This window comes from Rattus norvegicus, chromosome 2 (genome assembly GCF_036323735.1).
Source record: "Rattus norvegicus strain BN/NHsdMcwi chromosome 2, GRCr8, whole genome shotgun sequence".
Lineage (NCBI taxonomy): Eukaryota > Metazoa > Chordata > Mammalia > Rodentia > Muridae > Rattus > Rattus norvegicus.
This window is the reverse complement of record NC_086020.1, coordinates 237,430,871-237,451,889: the sequence shown is the minus strand read 5'-3', so window position 1 is coordinate 237,451,889 and position 21,019 is coordinate 237,430,871. Positions and strand designations below refer to the sequence as shown.

Genomic DNA, 21,019 nt, shown 5'->3' with positions numbered 1-21,019 from the left:
TGTGTGCACGTCACCAAATTCCTCCTGGAGCAGATTCCTCTGGATCCCTAGCGGTCCCGGGGAAAATTCCACCTAAGTGTCCGGCTACCCAGCACTTGGGGGAAGATTAGCATGGGCACGCTGCATTCCAAGTGTTGCTTCTGACTTTTGTCAGTGGAATTATTATTCTACCCAGAGTAACCAAGTTAGAATGGTGATAGTTGGGGCAGAAAGCTATTGATGTCTAGACCAACACAACAGGTTTCACAGGGTGCCCGAAGATCACATAAGGTGATAAACAGACTCAAGGACACTCTAAGTGCTGCCTCCAGGTGGTGACAATGTATAATTCATGTGATGCCAAGCATGGGAAGGGTAGAGTCTGCCCCTCTTACCACAGGCACCTTCTTAACCCAGAAGGCACACAGTCTTAGAGAGAAAGGGGCTTTGGGCATCGCTCTGGCCACAGCAGCATCCTTGGGTCTCTCTCAAGAGCTGCTGTCTTGGAGGGGCTGGCCTGGCTCCCCAGAGTGGAGTTGCCACAAAGCAGTGGGAATCAGTGGGAACCTGCTGGCTTTCAGCCCGACACAATATGCATGGCCAGGCATTTCCGGCAGTTTCCCACATTTCTGGGAATTTTCTCATTGAAAGGATTGGAAGGCAGCCCCATTCTTCTGCTTCTTACTCATGCCCTCTTTGTATTACAGCAGTTGCATTAAAAAAAAAAAAAAAGATCCTGGGCTATGTGGTTGGACAGAGCGACTTAGGGCTTAATTGGTCAAATACGGAGGCGAAGAGATAAAGAAGGCATTTAAAGAAGGTTAGGAAAGAGTCCAAGCACATTTTTGGCTTGCTCAAATTCAATCCCCCCGTGATATATATGTATGTACCCATCTTAGCACATTACAATAAAATCAATATTAAAAGCAACTAATTATAGAGTCCACCGAGAGATACAGGGCACAACGCACACTCACTTCTGATTGCTACCAGCTACCCGAAATAACTCTTCATTGATTCATCACACATCTGGGGTTTACTGAAAGCAACATATAGCAGGTTCCAAGTCCTGGCGAGCCTTTCAGGGTGCAGCCTACTCAACTGGATAACATCATAAATCGCTAGCATGTTCTCACATTTCATGGGCTCTCACAGATGAGCTTAGAATGAACACATCCCGAGAGCCATGTCTCCAAGTAAGTAAATGACTGTACTGAGGGCTAAAGACCAGAGCAAGCGCTCTACCACGAAGCTGTGTCTCTTGTCTGCAGCTGTGTGGCATGTTGGTTGGTTTGTTTGTTTGGTTTTGAGACAGGCTCTCCTCTCGTGGCTCTGGTTGCTCTACTCAGGGTGACCTGTCTGCATCTGTTACCCAAGTGCTGGGAATAAACGTGTGTGACGCCATGCTTGGCTTGGATGTGTGTTTTTATTTTATTTTATAAGTTTCTGAGTTAGGGTTTCTCTGTGTAGTCCTGGAAGTCCTGGAACGCACTCTGTAGCCCAGCCTGGCCTCAAAGTCTGACATCGGTTTGCCTCTGCCTCCCAAGTGCTGGGCTTCAGATGTGTATTATTATTTTTTTAGATTTATTTATTTATTTTATGTATATGAGTACACTGTAGCTATCTTCAGACACACCAGAAGAGGGCATCCGATACCATTACAGATGGTTGTGAGCCACCATGTGGTTGCTGGGATTTGAACTCAGGACCTCTGGAAGAGCAGTCAGTGCTCTTAACCACTGAGCCACCTCTCCAGCCCCACAGATTAAATAAAAAAAAACAATGCTTTATTTATTCTTTGAGGATGTCATATTAGTATACAGTGTATTTTGGTTACACCCATCTCCACATCCCTCTTCCACCCTTGCCTCAACGCACTCCTCTTTTATTTCCTCCGCCTCTTCTTCGTTTTTTAAAAAATAGAACCCACCAAATCCAACTGGTGCTACCCATATGGGCTCGAGTGGGGGCCGTCCACTGGATCACGGGCTACCTCCCAATGGCCGCACTCCCAAAGGAAACTGATTCTCCGCTCTGCAGCAGCCATCAAGGGCCAACAGCTCCTCAGCCCGTGGTGGGCTTCAGGAGCTCTCTCCTCTGCGCTGGCACGCTGGCTGGCTTGATCTCGCATGGGCAGCCGCAACTCGTGTCCAGAAGGCAGCATTCCACAGCACTGGCCTCCATCTTCCTTAGGGTCGCTCTGCTCCCTCTTCACTGTTCCCGAGCCTTGGTGGGGGCCGTGGTACGAGCGTCTCACTTAGGGCTGAGCCCTCACAATCACTGCTCCACTTATAATCATTGCTAGAACCTCTAACAGTTCTGCTCTAGCTGTGGCCCGATGTGACATGAAGCTTCTTGGACCAACGTGGACACCTCTCTGCGCTCATGGGTGCAGACAAAGCAACTTACAGTAAGGAGGGGTTGGATTTTGGCTCACAGCTTAAGGGATCATTCAACTGAGGCACAGGAGGCAAGGTACAGCTCTGGTTAGCTGTAACCAAGGTGAGTGCTGGTGCTCAGTCCCAGTCTACCCCAAAGCCAGGCAGCAAGGGGAGGTGAGTGCTGGTGCTCAGTTCTGGTCTACCCCAAAGCTGGGCAGCAAGGGGAGGTGAGTACTGGTGCTCAGTCCTGGTCTACCCCAAAGCCGGGCAGCAAGGGGAGGTGAGTGCTGGTGCTCAGTCCTGGTCTACCCCAAAGCCAGGCAGCAAGGGGAGGTGAGTGCTGGTGCTCAGTCCTGGTCTACCCCAAAGCAAGGCAGCAAGGGGAGGTGAGTACTGGTGCTCAGTCCTGGTCTACCCCAAAGCTGGGCAGCAAGGGGAGGTGAGTGCTCAGTCCCGGCCTACCCCAAAGCCAGGCAGCCTGAGGAGGTAAGTGCTGGTGCTCAGTCCTGGTCTACTCCAAAGGCAGGCAGCCTGAGGAGGTAAGTGCTGGTGCTCAGTCCTGGTCTACTCCAAAAGCAGGCAGCCTGAGGAGGTAAGTGCTGGTGCTCAGTCCTGGTCTACTCCAAAGGCAGGCAGCCTGAGGAGGTGAGTGCTGGTGCTCAGTCCTGGTCTACTCCAAAGGCAGGCAGCCTGAGGAGGTGAGTGCTGGTGCTCAGTCCTGGTCTACTCCAAAGGCAGGCAGCCTGAGGAGGTGAGTGCTGGTGCTCAGTCCTGGTCTACTCCAAAGGCAGGCAGCCTGAGGAGGTGAGTGCTGGTGCTCAGTCCTGGTCTACTCCAAAGGCAGGCAGCCTGAGGAGGTGAGTGCTGGTGCTCAGTCCTGGTCTACTCCAAAGGCAGGCAGCCTGAGGAGGTGAGTGCTGGTGCTCAGTCCTGGTCTACTCCAAAGGCAGGCAGCCTGAGGAGGTGAGTGCTGGTGCTCAGTCCTGGTCTACCCCAAAGGCAGGCAGCCTGAGGAGGTGAGTGCTGGTGCTCAGTCTTGGTCTACTCCAAAGGCAGGCAGCCTGAGGAGGTGAGTGCTGGTGCTCAGTCCTGGTCTACTCCAAAGGCAGGCAGCCTGAGGAGGTGAGTGCTGGTGCTCAGTCCTGGTCTACTCCAAAGGCAGGCAGCCTGAGGAGGTGAGTGCTGGTGCTCAGTCCCGGTCTCCTTTGCACACAGTCTGAGATCTGATCCTATCAGACAGTGCCTCCCACATTCAGGGTGGGTCTTCCTGCCTGCTCTGTTAAACCTTTCTGGAAGCACTCTCAAAGATTCATCCAGACATACGTTTCCATGGTGATTCTAAATCCTCCCAGGTTGACAAGATTAACTGTCCCAGTAACCTAAATCCCACCATCAAAGGTTTAATCTCTCGGGGCTTTGGAGGCAGCTGATCTTTATGAATCTTTCTTGGTCGGAGAAAATGGAAAACATTCAACTCATACTTATGGGTGTGATTATTCTCTTCCTCTCCTCAATTCCTTTCTCACGGCAACCCCGTGTATGCGGTGACGTCATCTCGACCCTGTATATGCAGTGACGTCATCTCTCTCTTTAAATGAAAGGAGGACAACTGCGGAGAAATTCAGTGATATGTCCAGGATCACTCATTTAGACAGGTAATCCAGGCTTCAAACCTGGGTGTGTCCGACTTCCCATGCCTACTTTCATCCTGACATGACAACCACCATCTTACCACCCAAAAGACTAGACTCACTGGCATTCACTGGCAGCCTGTGATGGGACACATTTTTCTACAGAATTTTCTTGTCATTCGTGTATCTGTAGAAGGTTTGTGTGCAAATGCATTCCATACAGGGTCTGGTCTTTGAGGCCACCTGAGCTTGGCTCTGGCCTTCCATGGTTTGGTTATTCTTGAAACTATTTTGTTTTTAAGTAAAAGAGAGAGAAGAGCCATTGGAAGGGGAGAGGGGTCGAGTGAAGGGCGTTATGATTTCTAGAGCAGAGAGGAGCAGGTGCCAAGGTCAGAAATGGCTAAGAGCCAGACCCTATTTACAATGATGTCCTGGATTAATTTGGCCACTGTGTCCCACTATTGGCAGGGTTTAGCCTGCCTGGCCGGCTGTAGAAGGCTTGTTTGGAGGATAGGAATGAGTTTGTGCTCACAGAAAGCATTCTAATTATTTTTGTTTTCCTGGATCATGGTAAAGAAAATCATCAGTGTGATTCCCAGTTATGTAACTTGGTGTAACTAATTTTGACCCCGGTGGCTAGGAAAAGATTCAAACACTTGCTTAGCCCCTGTGTCTTCAGAAGTATTGTACCCATGTTTGCTCTAAGGATGAACAGCACGGTCTATAAGCAACAGTAAAGCTTCCAGTGCTCTCCTCCGGAAATTTAATTTTGTGCTTGATTCCCATAAATCCTTTTGTTGAGTTTGCAGAGCTCATCTGTCACTTCCTTGTCTGAGGAAGTGACAGATTAGCATGGTGTCTGTGTAGCTGCTGGTTGGCAGTCCTGCTTATGCTAATGTCTAACACCAATGAAACAAAGAGAACATTTATTGGGATTTTGTTTGGCGAGGTGGGAGTGCGCTCCCCGATGAACTGAGCAATCGTTTGAACCCTGGAAGGCAGTTCATCATTGCTCGATCCACGTTATGGCTAAACACATAACACACATATTTTAAGTTCTCCTTTCTCCCTTTGAAATTGGGGCTGAGGCCGGCCTTGCACAGGCCCTGGTGTTGCAGTCATTTACAGAACCCCTGCACTCACACACTTTTACATTTAACTCGAAGTGGTCAGATTTCCCCATCATTTACATTTAGACCGAAGGTTCTGAGATTGAAGGTTTGACAGCACGTGGGGTAAATGAAGGCGGGAGAGTCACTTACTATTTAGCAATAACGAAAGGTTCCCAAAAGTGTTGCAGCTAAAAATTAATTCAAAATCAAAGGCGTGATGCGTCCGAGGTGTTTCTGGCAATGCCTGCCCATGTTGTATTACCTGACCTCGTTGTAGCCTTGAATTCGAAAGCAGAAACGTGAGCTCTACACCACACATGCTGTCACAGCACACACTGCCCATGAAGGCCGCATGGAACACCTCAGTCAAGGGCTGCAACAACCGCGGGCTACAAACTGCGGTCTTTACTCTGTGTGCAATGCTTTCTGCTCTTACAGGAACAAAAGGCTTCGTTACAGAAAACAATGGCTTCTTACCATTCTGCAGAACGTTAAGTATTGAATTATTTTAGCTTTAGGTTGCTCTGGGCTAGACAAATGGGCACTCTCAGCTTGTCAGAGTGCAAAACTACTTCGACCTTTCATGACTGGTAAAATGCATATATCCCCAAAGAACTTTTAATATTTTTTTTCAGAGATTTTCTATCAGCAAATGTTTGATCTGGGTACCTATTTCTTATACCTTTGTGAGCAGGGCTACGTAAAAACCTGTCAGATGAAGTCATGGGTAGAAAGGCTCGGAAATCCTGGCCTAGGCGGTCTAGAAAACAAGTCAAATCCCGACTCCTAACACTTGCTGATTCCTATGGATACCTTCCCCTTCTCCCCCATCACTTATGAGCTACCCCGGGGCATCACAGAGGTTATCACGCACCGATAACCTCAAGAACAGCCAATGGCAAGATACAGTAATGCGGGGTTGGGGATTTAGCTCAGTGGTAGAGCGCTTGCCTAGCAAGCGCAAGGCCCTGAGTTCGGTCCCCAGCTCTGAAAAAAAGAAAAGGAAAAAAAATACAGTAATGCAACCAGGAAGTTAGACGTTTTGAATTATTTACTGCCTTGGTTTATCATTTGTTTAATTCTAAGTATAAAAATTTAATTCTTAAACAATGTGTGGGTATCCTGTCTGCCTATATGCTTGTGTGCCATGTATGTGCCTGGTGTCCGTGAAGGCCAGAAAAGGGCATCAGACACCCTGGGCTGGAGTTAGGGGTAGTTGTGAGTTGCCACGAAGGTGCTGGGAATTGAACCTGGGTCCTCCCCAAGGAGCAACTAGTGCTCTTAACCCCTGGCTGAGCCATCTCTGAAAACCTTAATTTTTTTTTTTTTTTGAGACAGTCCTAGCTTTCAACTTTAAACTCCAGCTTAAAAATCCTCTTCTCTCTGCCTTTCACACGCTGGGATTCCAGGTGTATGCCACTACACCCAGCTACAGAATTAATAGTTAACTGCAGTTATGTTTAACAGCCAACTTGTAAAAGTTCCCAAGTTTTACAGTCAGCTCTAAGAGGCTAGTAAGAGCTCTCACCAGCAAGCCAATGCCCTCTTCATGAGACCTTGTAGTTTTATGAGATTTTGTTTCTGGATGTTAGTGTAAGTGACCTGCTGTACAGTATGCAGTAATAGTATAGTAGCCTGAAAGCCCACTAGAAGTTGGTCTCAGCTTTTTATCGACACCATAATAACTTTGGTTTTGAAATCTGGCTTACAGAAATTTTGCTTCCTACGGACAGACTGTTTCTGGGGACTAACATTCAGTTTAGGAAATGCACCGATGGGATGAGGAAATACATTCCTGGAAGGCAGATGATAAACTGGACTTATGAAATGGGAGTCAAGACTCTTTAGAGCTTTCAAATACACAAGATGAAATGTTTCTTCCTTTGCACCCGGTGACTGGATGCCTATAACTCTTTGTTCTATCACTGAAAATGAAGAAAGAGGCTTTCGCTCTTGCCTTTTTGCCCCGCTCTCTCCCCATTCCCATCCCCCTCCCCGTGCTCATGGCCAGCCTCTACTCCCTACTTCTCCATTTTCTCTCTCTCCCTGCTTTTCTCTGCCTCTACCACCTTCTCAACTCCCCTCCCCATGCCCTGAATAAACTCTATTCTATACCAAAAAAAGAAAAAGAAAAAAATGAAGACCCACAGAATGCCTTCTTTAACTTGGCTCCTACCTTTCCTATATCATCTTTCCCTTGTATTTCTACTTGATGCTTTGTAGACTTAATGTATTTTGATAGTCATTTGTGTAAAATGGGGTGATGTATGAGTATATAATTTCAAATAGTTCTTTTAAATTATGCTTTTTAAATCACAAAACTATTCTAGAATATTTTTTCATTAGTAGATTTTTTTGGAGACAAAGTTGATATATATATATAATGTATTTGACATATAATATATTTGATATATATTAATTGATATTTGACATATTTTATATTTTTTTTTGAAAAAAATAAAACCCATAGTCCAAGCTAGCTTCAAATTCTAAATCCTCCTTGACTCAGTTTTCTCAGTCCTGGGGTGACAAGTATGGGCTGACAGCCCAGTCCCCAAGAGCAAGTGTTTATTTTTATTGTTTTTTTTTTTTTTGGTTCTTTTTTTTTTGGAGCTGGGGACCGAACCCAGGACCTTGCACTTCCTAGGCAAGCGCTCTACCACTGAGCTAAATCCCCAACCCCTATTTTTATTTTTATTTATGTGTATGTGTGTCTGTGCATGTGCAAGAAGGTACCTACAGAGGACAGGAGGTGTCAGGTCCTCTGGAGCTGGAGTTACAGGTGTTTATGAGCTACCTGACATGGGAACTGAATTCAGGTCCGCTATGAGAGAAGCATTTTTAATGGCTGAGCCACCCTTCCTTTCTAGTCTCTTTAAAAATATTATATATATATATACACACACACACTATGTATACATACATATATACATATATAATATGTATATTTAAAATTTTACTTTATTATATTATGACTACAGGGTTTGTTCACCCAACCTTGGTCCACTACAGGACAATCATAGCCTCTGGTGCCCCCCCCCCACTACGCCCACTATGGCAGTGGAGCATCTCTCCACCTGTTGCCAAAGTTGCCTTTGTCTGAGAGTCACGGAGCTTCAAACTCATTCGTGATTTAGGAGAAAGAAGATGCTTTTCAGAAACAGAAAGAAAACAAGGCGAGAGAAAGAAAGCAAACTTCAAGTAAGGACACCATTTACTTTCTTAAATTATTTTCGATTTGTGTACACACGCAAGCCTGTGTGTGTGTGTGTGTGTGTGTGTGTGTGTGTGTGTGTGTGTGTGTGTGAGTGTATACTCATGGTGGAAGCCAGAGGTGGATGTTGGGACTGTTCTCCTTTTGTTCTCTATTTAACTCTTTTTTTTTTTTTTTTGCTATTAAGACCGTAAAGTATTTATTCGAGAAATATCTGTATTTGTTATTATTTAGAGGAAGGAAAAATGCTTAAAACTTTAATTGATGCCCTTGGACTTTTTTTTTTTAAATCTTTTCAATGTGACAAGTGGGCATGACATAAAATAGCTTTTTACTCTTAGTTTGCCACTTATGGGCTGTGTGGCCTGGGGTAAATGGCTTCACCTCTCTGTGCTTCCCTTTCGTCAACCGTGAGATAGGAAGACAAAATGTACACTTGCTTTCTGCGATTGCTTCGAGACATAAACTAGCTAATTCCTCTCAAGCCTAGGGAGCTACCTAATTCTATTTAACTCTTGAGACAAGGTCTTTCACTCAACCCGGAGCTTGTCTGTCAGGCTGGATGGTTGCCCAGTATGGTCGTAGGTTGCCCTCCACTCCTTCCAATGCTGGGCTATAGGCATGCACGACCACATCCAGTTTTACCTGGGTACTGGCTATGGAAAACTCAGGTCTTCATGGTGGCATGACAACCAGCCCTCCCACTGATCTTCTACCCATGCCACCATTTACTTTTTTATTTCATCCTCAAATTGATTAAGATTCCTGCTAGGGAATTGATTGTTATTTGGGAAAACAGCTGCTATCACATCCTCATTAGAAACCCAGATCCCCACTAAGTTAACAGACTAACGAGGAAAGAAGCTTTAGAGTCCCTTCCCCCACTTCTCCCACTTCCTCCACTCCCAGCCAGGTCGAGAGCTATCTAGGTCCTCTACAGATCTGAAATGAGAGGAATATACTCGGTTTCTGAACCTGGCCTTCAGCCATATTAGAGAATGAGGAAGAGATATCTGGAACACCTGGGAAAGTGATTTCATTGTATAGAAAAAAACAAGAATAAAACACTGGAGACACAGGCAGGATTTGAAACGTATCAGGCCTGCTTCCCAGAGGCTCAGGGTGAAGAATCTGGGTGAAGAGCGCACTGGAAGGTTCCAAACCGAGAAGTCAGTCTCAGAGCCCAGGCTGTAATGAAGGTTTCGCTGTTTTGGTTTTGTGAAAAGAATTTAAGTGGCCCGGGAGGTGTGGCTTAACTGCTCTGTTTGGTGATTTGAGGCATGTCCTAGGCTCAACTGTTTTCTAGACCTGGTGGAACAACAGAATCATCTGGTGAGCTTTGAAAAACACAGATGCCTGGGCTCCAACCACAGGGCTTTTTATTATTATGATTACTTGGAAGGCGAAAATGTCATTGTTTCTTTTTCTTTTTGTCTATACCTGGAATTGAACCCAAGGCCTTAATCATGCTAAGACAAATGCTCTGTGTCTGTGCTAGAACCTCAGCCCCTATATACCTTTTGAAACTTTCTGCAGTGCTGAGGAACCCAGATTTTATTCTGACAATGAAATTATTTTAAACTGAAGGTTTATTTAATGAGATGGAAGGGAGGAATGGAACCTGGAGAAGATTAGTTATAACGAGATGCTTCAATGAGCGACATTTTTAAATTCTCACTGTCCCCGTGTGCTTGTATATGGCTATGAGTTGATTGTGCAGATGTATGAGTGCGTGCATGTGTGTTAGTAAGTGTGCATGAGTGTATAAATGTGTGTGTTGGGCACTGGACCCAGGGCCTCACCTATTAAAAGCCCATTTTACCACTGAGCTTCACCTGCAGCCTTGCACTACAAATATTTTGGTCTTTGCCTCTACTGAAAGATCCAGGGAGGCTTTTCACGTGAGGCTCTGTGGTAACGCCTGACATATGGTAGGCATTCAATTTATATTTGTTAAATAGATCTTTAAGATCATGTATTGTGCCAACTCCTACATTCCTTACCCAAGTCTCCGGCTGCAGCTCCCTGGAAGACACTCATTCAGAGCTAAAGCATCAGTGACAAGGGCCTCCAGCTGACACTTGTGCTATACCCTGGTCAGGGACTCTCTGGCTTCAGTCAGCTCTGGTGCCTTCCACAAGCCCTCCTCAAGTCCTCCCTGACAAATTCCAGAGATGGGACCAACCTCCTATTCAAGGAGCTATTTGGGTTTCCTTCCTCCCTACACTACTCCCGCTGGTAACTCGGGATCTGTCTGTTTTCAGTCTGTAGGACTCCAGAGAGGAAGGCAGACTTTCTTTAAGGCAAGGGTCTGCCTCCAGGCCTAAGAAAGACAAGTGGAGTAAGAACTCGAAGCAGGGTCACATATGCTAACATGCAGATGCGATCGACCCTGAGAAGTTGGAAACCAACATTTCCCATTTAAAAACAACAAAAATAATCAAAGAGTGGGGCATTTGAGAGAAAAGACAGCACTTCACAAGCATTTCTGCTTATTTAATCTGGGAAAGAGAACAAGGTCCAAAAATGGCATGCTCTGAGGGAATTTCTGAGCGCTTGGGAGAAAACTCCAAGATGACAAGACAGGAGTCTTGGGACTTCAGTTTCTTCAAGAACTCGGAGCTGTTCTTGGATTATGCTTTTGTGAGTTTACTTCTGGTTACTCATTAGAACTGGATACCGTTATTTGTTTATGTGCCCTGTGCAGCTTACCCTTGTGTTTGTACGCTTTTCTCATGTGACTCAACCCTCAGAGTTGATGCTCTGAATAAAGTCGGCTATGGCAAGAGGCTTTAGTCTGCCTCATTTACTGGCTCTGTTCTCCCAGGCCCCTCTGCCAGTTTGAGCGGTAAACGGCTGTGACACGGCTAGGGTTCCTTCTGGAAATGTCCAGAGGTAGCATTGCTCCAGAGCATCTGTTCTCAACCTGGGGGTCGAGACCCCTCCAGGAGTCGCACATCAGATATTTACATTGTAATTCCTAACAATGGCAAAATTACAGTTATGGAGTAGCAATGAAATAATTTTATGGCTGGGGGTCTCTGTGACACGAGGAACTGTATTAAAGGGTCACAGCGTTAGGAAGGCTGAAAACCATTGCTCTCGATTAACTGGGATATCCTCCATGACTTTCGGTGGCACTTTCCGCTCAAAGGTGTAGCAGTTTCCTGTAGAAATGCTCTTCTCCTCTTGCCTGCAAATGCTCAAGCAGGAACTAGCATTTGGTGAACCCTAGACACAGCCCAATGATCTAGAGAGTGAGGTTTACGGACCAGCCTGCTTCAGAGTGCCACCTCATTCTTGCCAAATTAGGATTTCTCACGGTAAACTCCAGAACGTGGCGTGGCGTGCAATTTAAATGTGTGTTCTCAGTAATCTGTGTGTTCATGGCATAGTATTATTACTGTTCCTCTGGACATTAACATTCTTAATAGGTGACCTACAGTGAGCTCTTCCTCTTGACAGGGTGTGGGTGACACCGAATGACTGGAAAACACAAGGAAATTGTAATTCCTTCAGCACCTCCATTTAATTCTGATTTATTTTATTTTGATCTCTGTATCTGTGAGTCACCTCAGGGTATGTATGTGGTCACAGCTTTGAAGCTAGTCCTACTGCATGAAAGATAAAGGGGAAATGACTACGAGGAACGATCTCCACCCCTCCTCCCTTTTTTGAAACAGGGTTTCTCTATGTAGCCTTGGCTGTCCCGGAACTCAGTCTGTAGACCAGGCTGGCCTTGAACTCACATAGATGCCCCTACCTCTGCCTCCTGAGCGCTGGGATTAAAGGCATGCACCACCACCATAGCTCAAAGCTATCTTTAATATCTTGAGCCAGTGCTGTAAGAAATATAGAAACCCAACACAGTTCAACCACCCAGGGTCCATAACACAGAAACAAGGTTTAGAAATATTCCTAAAGATTGACAGACTGACATGGACAGAAAGATGGAAATGAGAGAACGAAGTGATGACTGAGAGTGGTGGAGTGTTTCGCAGGAGCGTGGTTGCAGTGGGAGGACGTCCTCCGCAGGAACTGGAGAAGAGCTCACAGTCTAAACACCCCCTCCGACTTAGTGTCTGCATTTTACCACATGCCTTACTGATGTTCAGCCAAGAAACAGGGCACCCATCAACACTAAAGGCATTTAACACATGTGACTTCCTCAGAGGATCAGTAACCCAAAACTCAACCTTCCTCCTTCCAACTCAACTGACACATTTCCTAATCCCTTTGGCAGCAGAAGTGTGGCCAGAGGATCAGTGAACGTGTGTGTGTGTGTGTGTGTGTGTGTGTGAGAGAGAGAGAGAGAGAGAGAGAGAGAGAGAGAGAGAGAGAGAGAGACAGGGGAGAGAGAGAGAGAGAGAGAGAGAGAGAGAGAGAGAGAGACAGGGGCCGCTCTGTGATGCACTAGTGTAGCTCACGATGCAGGCACAGTACTTTTGATTACTTTTAATCTCTTGCCAAATCAATTAGGCCAAGAAAACACATTGGAGGCTGGTAGAGTAGATGTGTAGAGTGATTTTTTGGAGGGGGATGGGCTGTCTGGGTAAATACAAGCTGAAAAAGGACAGAAAACAGTGAAGACAGAGACTCCTCGATCGGACCAACGCTGACCCCAGTTGCTGCCAATGGAAACTGAAGTAGAAGCCAGCCCTGCCAATGTCTTACAGGCTTAGACACTGGCTGTCCTCCAGAGCAGCTGTCCTCTGGACATGTCTGAGTACCACTCGGTTCCCAAAACATGAATCTAGGTCAGTGAAATGCAGCAACATGTTTTGCCCAGTGATTTCTGATGGTTTGCTCCTTTGGAGGCCATAGAGGACTGAGAAGGTCTGAAGTCTTCCAGATCGCCCCAAGGCCATCCCATTCTGGAGGTTCCCTCAGATCAGTTAGCTCAGAGCCACTCTCCCTTTCAGAGTCCCTCAGCCACCCCTCCCCCTGGCCTCTCCTCCTTCACGGCCCTGTTCATCCTCACACTGTCTCCCTTCTCATTCATTACTGAAAGACGGCATCTAACTAGATTTATGACGGTTAATCAATATTTCTGTTGAATCATTATTGTATGATATCTTTCTGAAAGTCCATGCTCTGATTTTACCCTTCTCCTAAAAAACACTGTGGGCTGCTGGTGCACACAGAATTCAGAAGGCTGAGGGAGAAGGCTGGCCAGTCTCAGCTAAAGACTGAGATCCTGCTTCAAAAGAGCAAAAGGACACAGACACAGGATGGATAGACAGACAGAGGTGCACGCACGCATGCACACTCGTGCACGCACGCGCGCTCTCGCACACACACACACACACACACACACACACACACACACACACAAGTACTTTGCAATTCTCCATTGATTGTAGGTGTTGAGGTCTGGTCGATTGCTATGTGCTGTAACACTAGATTCTACACCAGAGGGTCTAGGCCTACAAGTGAATTCTCATGGTCACAAGCTTTTGCTGTGCAAACCCTGTCTCTTCATTTAAAACTACTGGTTAAATAAAATTGGCTACAGCCAATTACTGGTGGGATTAGAGGTAGTTGAGTTTTGAGTGACCTGGTGAGGGATGGAGAAGCAGGGGGGAGGGGGTGGAAGGGGGGAGAGAGAGAGAGACACACACACACACACACACACACACACACCCCATGGGGAGAGTGCACGACCATAAGAAACAGCATGTATCTGGGGTACACCACTGGGGAAGTAGCCAGGCCTACAATTAGAAGTAGATTAGGAGTGACCGCCCAGTAATTGTCAAAGTCAAATAAAATAACCATAGTCCGAGTCTCGTTTATTTGTAAGCTGGTGGGGGTAAGCTGAAATTGGTTGTTCTACAGTAGGTAAGGAACAAACCCAATTCCTGTGGCCACATTAGGTGAGGCTGGGCCTTCTTTGGAATAATCCTCAGTGGTTGTCGGATGCTATTTTTCTTCCTTAGCTGTCCGCCCTCCCTCACCTGTAATTCAGCTTGGCTGCACATCCTCACATTTAATACATGGCTGTTACCTTGCCTGGACATCATGGAGTTCCCGGCAGGAAAGAATGATGCTCTAATTTCCTAGCGAGGCTGATTCAACGTTTTTTCTTTCTTCCAAGAATAGACTGAGTACAGGACATGGGGTCACATGGGGAGAGCTGGGGGCACAGCCAGGATGACAATCCGTGAATTTAGACTCTGGGTTCTCTGCTTTGCCCTCATAGCTGGCTTGAATCTGTGGGCAATCACGCTGTCTTAGTAGAATCAACATAGGATCATCTCAAAAATTCCCCTTTTCCATCAGTGTCATGAAATGTCTTTCCCCACAAAACCTTCACACATCAAACTCAACGCCCTGTTGTTAGGTAGTGTGTGTGTGTGTGTGTGTGTGTGTGTGTGTGTGCATGAATGTGCTGTGTGAGTATGTGTGAGTGTGCATGAGTGTGCATGTGTGTGCATGTGTGTGTGAGTGTATGTGTGTGAGTATGTGTATGTGGGTCAGTGTGTGTGTGCACGTGTGTGTGTAAGAGAATGTGTATGTGTGTGTATGTGTGTGTGCATGAATGTGCTGTGTGAGTATGTGTGAGTGTGCATGAGTGTGCATGTGTGAGTGTGTGAGTGTATGTGGGTCAGTGTGTGTGTGCACGTGTGTGTGAGAGAATGTGTATGTGTATGTGAGTGTGCATGAGTGTGCATGTGTGAGTGTGTGAGTGTATGAGTATGTGTGTATGTGTGTGAGAGTGTGTGTACATGTGTGAGTGTATGTGTGTGAGTGTGTGTATGTGGGTCAGTGTGTGTGTGCACGTGTGTGTGTGAGTATGTGTATGTGTGTGCGTGCGTGTGTGTTGTGAGTGTGTGTGCGCATGTGTGTGTGGGGTGCAGAGGAAGGAGCATGGAAATACAGAAATATAAGTCACAGGCTAGCTTGCTGTTTTCAGAAAATGGTCACATTCGTGAGTTTTGGTTATACGGAGTATTTTAAGAAGGAATCTCAGCATGCTGGATGGATGGAGAGTTGGAATCTAAATGCCTTCCCAGTCAGGTTTTATGGCTCAGATCAGGTCATTTCGGACTTTAGGCAGCAATTAAGTTGAGGGTTTCTAGACGCCCGCGGCTTCTGTTTGATGCTCTCTCTATTTTCCCATGAAAGCCACGAGGGACTGGCTTCCTCGGTCAAGAGAGTCAACAAAGAACTCTGCCATTTGGGGTTTAAGATAGGTGCCTGGGGAGCTGCCCATATCCTTGAACTAAAAGTCCTTAACTTGGTCTCCCGTGGAGGCTGCTGGGATCTCTCCTGGACCTAAATCCCCAGAATTTGCTGAGACTGGCCAAAGCAATGTTGTTCTCAGAAAGGCCTCCAGATGATTCGTAAGTCATCTCTCTTACTAGGAACTGCTATTTGGGGGTAAGTCTTTTTGTTTTTGTGAAACTTGGATTGCAAAGCCCTGTGTGAGGGCATGAGCCTGACCCCTGCTGAGAGATGCCTGGATATTCCCTCCCCCCAGTATCCAGTGGGATCAGCACAGTACCTCTGATGTCCCAGTTCATAATGGACATGCTGAACAATACTCTAAACATCTCTTCTCCCCCGACCCTGACATTTTCTTGAAAGCCCAGAAGAGAAACATGTGCCTCCTCTTCCTCTTCTACTTCTTCCTCCTCCTCCTCCTCCTCCTTCTTCTTCTTCTTTGTGATCTTCTTCCTCCTCCTCTTCCTCCCCCTCCTCCTCCTCTCCTTCTTGCCTTGGCTGCTCTGGCCTCACAGCTTCAAATTATTTATTGCCTTATCTCGCCAAAGCATTTGATTTCGGTCACCCCAGGCTCGTTGGCACACAGCACTGGGACCAACTACCAATAAAACAACTGCTGCCAAGAAGCACGCGCAGTTGGTGTAAGCCTGGAGGCAGTTTGTTTAGTGTTTTGATTTCTTAATACAGGCACAGTAGACTGAAAGATACTACTGTTTTGTAGACAAACCTGGAATGGGTGCCCAGATGAGATGTTTTATTAAACCGCAAGAGAACTGTCAGCGTCCCAAATGGAAGGCTGGTGGCTGCCCACCATACGACGCTCTGCGACAAGCACAGAGACAACATCTTTATTTTTTGCACTGCAATCTCTCTGTTAATACTAGTGCATTTTTGTTGTTCTTTGGCCTTGTCACTGTTGCAATGTCATTAAGGAAATTCCAGACGGTGGAAAAAAAAATGTACGGTCCAAACACATTCTGGGTTTTTCCACCTTCATTGTTTTGAAAATATGGCCACCTATAAAATGACATGGACATTTTTGGACATGAAAATCAATAGTGGATCTGAGTCAGAACAAGAGGAAACATGGCCTGGGTGACCTGTGTTTTACAGTTTAGTCATTCAGAGAGAGACAAGCTGCGTGCGGTGCAATTCAAACGATCTGCGGAGCAGCCCTCGACCTCGTTCTAAGAATCTTACGTGTGCACACTCATCGGAAGCCGCAAAGACATTTCCACTGAAACGCTCCCAGATCGTTTAATTTAAAATTCAAGCCTATTGGAATTCCACTGACTGTGCTCCAGCTCGTTTACACGACAAAGATATGAAAGCTGGAGGGAGATCTCATAACCCTTCCTACTTCTAAAATAATAATTCGTTATAACACAACAGAACAAATGTTTCCATTCCTGTGGTTTTAGAGACGAGCGTCTCACTAAGGAGCCCAGGCTGACCTTGAACTTGAGATCCAAGGCTACATTTCCATGCCTTGCTAAGAACAGAATTATCAGTAAGGAAGAGGAAAATGTTAAATGGCCACGGGAGAAGGTAACTGTTCTGCAGCTCAGAGTGAGAAGGCTGAGAACACTCCGTGTGCTGCCTGGCCAGCCGATGGCAGAGCCCATCAACAGAACAAACAGTCTTGCTTGTTTTCCTAGGTCGGGTGAGCACTTTCTCACTGACTAGTTTCCAGAGACTTTCGGCTGAGAGCTAAATGTGGTTTCCATGGGAATGTCCTCCACAGTCTCAGATATGTGAACGCTTGGGCTCCAGCTGATGGCATACTTTGGGGAGGTGCAGGAGGTGCCTCCTGGCTGGGGGTAGTATGCTACTGGGACATATTTTGAGAGCTAAAACCTCCATCCACTTTCCATTCTCTCTTCTTTGTGCTTCAAGTTCAGGATGTGAGTTCTCAGCTTCCTGCTCTAGTCGCCATGGCTGCTGCTTGCTTCTATGCCTCTTCACCTGGGTGGACTCGTATCCCTCTGCAACTGTAACCCCCAAATACACTATTTCCTCTAAGGTGTCTTGACTATGGTATTTTTATCACAGCAACAAAACGGTAACTGATATAGGTCACCACTTCGCCCATACTCTACTCTACTCTACTCTTCTCTTCTCTTCTCTTCTCTTCTCTTCTCTTCTCTTCTCTTCTCTTCTCTTCTCTCTTTCTCTCTCCACACACACACATCTACCCCCTTTCTGTAATTTCCTTCTTTCTCTTCCCTTTGTCCCCTTTTTTCCCTCCTTTCCCAGCTGCCTAGAGGACTGAATGCTACACCAAGGAGATTAAGCTAGAATTATTGCAAGTCTCTCCTGAGGGCAGATATTAAAAACTGTCTTCCTGTGCCTGTGACAGATAGCATGTAATTAATCCAGGCTCATGGAGAGGAAAGTGATTGATTTTTAGATGGTACTAAAAAAAAAAAAACCCAGAGTAAGAGATGCTACAAAATTAATTTTTCTGTCTTCCTTCATTAAAAACCAACAAGCCAGTCCAGGAGAAAGGTGGGGGCCGCAGGAGGATGGAGTACAGCTACAGGAGGTGCACCGAGGTATTTCTGCAAATGAATCATAGTTCACTTCCAGCAACAGATGTATTTCTACAACACACATTTGGATATCGCTCTTGCCAAAAGTCAACGCTTCTCATTTGGGCCAACAGGACGACTTCATTAGTTGCTTTTCTTGCAGGTGCGATCAAATGTTTGATAAAAAGCAACTTATTTAGAAGAAGGATTTATTGTGGCTCAGGGTTGAGGAGAAGGCATACTGGTGTTTATGGTGGGGAGGAACTTGTGGCGAGGACCCTTCCCATCTCGGTAGCCAGGAGGCAGCGAGTGGGCTGAGAGCAGCCAGGTTGTAAACTTTAAGCTCCCACCTCACCACAGCCCAATCTTCAGCCAGCCTGTATCTCCCAACAGTTCCAGGACCTCCAATAACAGCACCATGAGCGAACAACTAAGGGTTCGAACAGAGCCTGTGCGGACACATTCAGCTTCTAACATGAACTAAATGCAGGGCAAAAGCCCAGCATCTCTGATGCCTTCAGGTGTCTGTCACTTTGAAGAATCCCTGTAGGTCAGCATGTTAGTCACTCATTCTTCCTAGGGCGGAAGGCACACAGATCTCATTGTCTTAGCCTTGCAGCCACCTTGGATTGCAAGAGAAGAACCTCGCACTTGGGACCATCCCTCAGGCGAGGGCGACTGTCCACGAAGCCATGTAGGCTGCTCCTAGAATGGCCGTAAATATTTCCCAAGGACCACCTTGACCCTGAAATCAGGCACTTGCTTGGATCACCTCGCCGAGATGGGAGTTCAGACACTCAAGGAGCCCAAACTTAGATTAACACTGCAGAACGCTCTTAGATCAAGGCAGTGTGCTTACAGATGCTTCTTCCTCCCGACCCCCAGTTAAGCCTAAATCTCACATGAGTTCCCCATACCTGGACTTGGGGTCACCAGCCCCCCCTTATTTGTTTTCTTCCCAGTGTGGCCATGTCAACTAAAATCTCTGCATCTTATTATCAGCTTTTTAAAATGGCCTGTCAGGATAGGTGGCTGACCTAGCTTCTTAAGGTTATAGAGCCCTGGCTTTTTGTCTTAAGACTTGAGCTGCATTTTTCTTAAACTTTAAATCTGAAGTTTCACATTGAATTGGGTCTCTAGACCATGAGTCCTACCCGCTCCGTAAGGCAGCCACTGCTGCTGTTTGACCTGTGAATGCGTAAATAAAGGAGGTGTGCGTTCTCTGGAGCTGACTCAGTTTGCTCCATTTTGTGTGTGATCAGGAGTTCCAAGTACAGTGCAGGGAGTTCTCTGCTCAGTGACAAGGCAGATACTCTTCTAGAAGGTTCTGAGGACTTATGCCTGGCTGGCAGTTAGCTGATCCTACATTAGTCCCTTGACAGTAAGAGTCAGGGTGAAGGCGGAAGGTGGCCAAGGGCTAAAAGGAATGTTAAAACCATGGGAGAAAACTTGAGAAACTAGTCTTTCAGATTTGGTGTTGTTTCTATAAGAATTTATTCAAATCAACCTGCCCTCTAATGTTCTTGGGATAGATCGATCAGTATCGGTTCAATAGTGTGTTCTTCTCCCTCCCTTCCCCACGTCAGTTGCATAGTAAAAATATTTTGGGATTTTTAGCTGAGTTGCTAGGATCTTTCTAGTTGATTTCATTTAAACATATGACACACACACTATGAAGTGTCACTGTTCAGTGGCTTCTTAGATATAGTGTGTTGGAAGGGCACCGAGACTGGACCCTCTTTCTTGGAGCAGCTTGCAAAACAAAGGACTCAGAAAAATTTAATTACTGTTAGAAAAATGGGACTTACAGCATCTCTGGCTCTGGAAGGGTACATGACATCCAGAAATTCCAGGAAGGTCATTAATGATACCCATAGCCCCTCCAGCAGTAGTTTATAAGACAATGGCCCACAAGATACAAAGAATAAAGACAGAATGACGTATGATTTCTTCCTCTTATACACCAATCAAAACAAGTTTAAACAGAACAGAACAGAACAGACCCCCCCCCCCCAGGAAAAGATGATTTATAGTTCTGGAGACATTTCAGAAAACAATGGAAAGTCTAAAGTGCTGATCAAGGCAATGGCTTCTCTGATTATTGCTGGCTTTCACCTTTGAGAGTGTGTTCTACTCTGCTGACCTCTGCCTATCATCCACTTCACCTTTTATTTCTCTCTGTCTTGTTTGACTTCTTCCAATGATAATGCAAGGACCTGAGAGATGAGGGGAATCCAGATTAATATCTTGGTGATACTTTCGGTGTTCCCAGCCAGTTACGATCAGATTTTTCTTATCTTCATGGTAGCAGGTCTCTGCTTGGATCGATTCCACGGGGTTTCCTGTTCCGTTAGGTTTACAACTTTCCTTGTATTTGCGTATCTGTGCTAGACTGTGGGATCTCTCTACTTTCTTATCTTGGGAACTGCATGCCTCAGATTTTATTTCGCATGCTATACCAACTGGTACAGAACAGTTCTTTCGTGGCTTGTAGGCCATGAAAGCTAATACATTTTGACTAAGGCTTTCGCTTCTTTCTTCTTGTTTTTCTCTTCCCTCAGCAAGGAGTTCAATTCAGTCTCTCCAGTTCCTTGCAGGAAGGAAGTTCATGGTGTATGGGAAGTGCATGCATAATTGTAGCAGAAAGTACAGGGAAATGCAAAAGAAGGCGCATGGTCACTTTGTCAGCCGGGGCAATTCTGAAATGGTATACCTGCCTCCTAGAGTCCCCCACAGAGGGGTAAGTATTCCCCAACTCTTCACTGGCATTTTAGCAGGTCTCAAGTGAAAAGAACACTTCCACGAACCCCCCTGTATTCCTTCTCTCTGATGTATCGTTCGTAATTGGGACAAACCTGATCCCCAAATTTTAAAAAGACAAAGGTTTGTGTTTCTTTTTTCTTTTATAAAAAAACATCCATATGGCCGCAATATAATCAATCAG

General features: G+C 46.0%; 1 protein-coding gene and 1 long non-coding RNA gene across 4 annotated transcripts in view; one reads left to right on the top strand and one right to left on the bottom strand.

The window, feature by feature from the left end:
- The window catches only part of Ddah1 (dimethylarginine dimethylaminohydrolase 1), a 132,813-nt gene that overhangs the window by 8,735 nt on the left and 103,059 nt on the right, over window positions 1-21,019 (bottom strand). The window lies entirely within an intron of this gene.
- Window positions 3,023-11,107, top strand: LOC120100964 (uncharacterized). The gene is made up of 2 exons (XR_005501391.2): window positions 3,023-8,304; window positions 10,582-11,107. It is a non-coding gene; the product is annotated as an uncharacterized LOC120100964 (long non-coding RNA).